The following is a 1,134-nucleotide window of genomic DNA, read 5'->3' as shown; positions in this document are numbered from 1 at the left end:
GGCCCTGCTGATTTTGAATTCATTCAGACCCAACGAAGGACAGCTGACCCTCCCTCAGCCTGCCTCCTTCCTTATCTAGATAATTTCTATTGGGCATCTGGCAGCTGTCCATCTCTACTCCTCTCCACTTAATAGTTTATTTTATTCCTGCTGGTCACTTTTGCTTTGAAACATCAAAATCTCTACTTTCATCTTCCAGTGCTTCCATTCACCATGTATTGATAGTATTAGCAATTATTAGGTATGAGGGGCTTATGCTGTCTGTCTCAAATTTGATTAAACAAACACAACAGAGCATGAATAGGGAACTTGAAAAGTATCTTCTTAGTACATCATACAGCAAAATAATTATGGGATTTTTAGATCTTTTATATAAATTGTTCTCTACCTGGGATGTCTTAGGTGTATATTGACATTTTTATAGAAGCAGGACACTGGCTGCTGTGGTTTCCCTGCTTTTACCTGTGGCAGGCTAGGGTGTCTATGTTGTGTCAGGGTTGATGGCAGTCTTATGTACAGTTTAGATTATGGTTCATATGGGATGGTTTGGATAGGGATGATCCTGCCTCAGGCAGTGGGTTGGACTAGATGACTTCTGGAGGTGCCTTCCAGCCCTACTTCTGTGACTTATGGTAGAACGGGGTATGCTGGCTGTCTCAACAAATAGCTACAACATCAGGTACAATTAGAAAGATGATCAATTAGTACAATCACTAAGCTAAGAACAAGTAAAAGTATCCCTCCATTCTTAGCAAAGGGAAGACTAATTGCGTCTTGCATTTCTGCTCAATGGTAAATATTTAACTGTGTAAAGGGACCCTGAGAAGTCAATGGCTGCATACATTCATTTCTACTGCAAGAAATTTCTTCCAGTAGAAAAACAGCCTGGGATCCAAATTTGTACAAATGTTCCTCTGGCACTTTGGCTGGAGAACTTGACAGGCAAGCTGTCTAGCCAGGGAGCAGTAAAGGGCTTTCCTGCAAGTCAACCCTGCCCTTGGGGGAGTTCATTTCTTAACAGCATAGGGAGGGGCAGGCTGTCAGGTGACAGTTGGCATTTGAAAGCAGTAACTGCCACAGAAAGCTGGCAGGGCTGCCACTGTGGGGCCTCCCTTTGCCCCCCCCCCCCCCGGG

The sequence above is a fragment of the Gavialis gangeticus genome, unplaced genomic scaffold, assembly GCF_001723915.1.
Source record: "Gavialis gangeticus isolate Ggan-Ray unplaced genomic scaffold, GavGan_comp1, whole genome shotgun sequence".
Taxonomy (NCBI): Eukaryota; Metazoa; Chordata; order Crocodylia; family Gavialidae; genus Gavialis; species Gavialis gangeticus.
The sequence above is the reverse complement of the archived record's forward strand: the minus strand, read 5'-3'. Positions refer to the sequence as shown.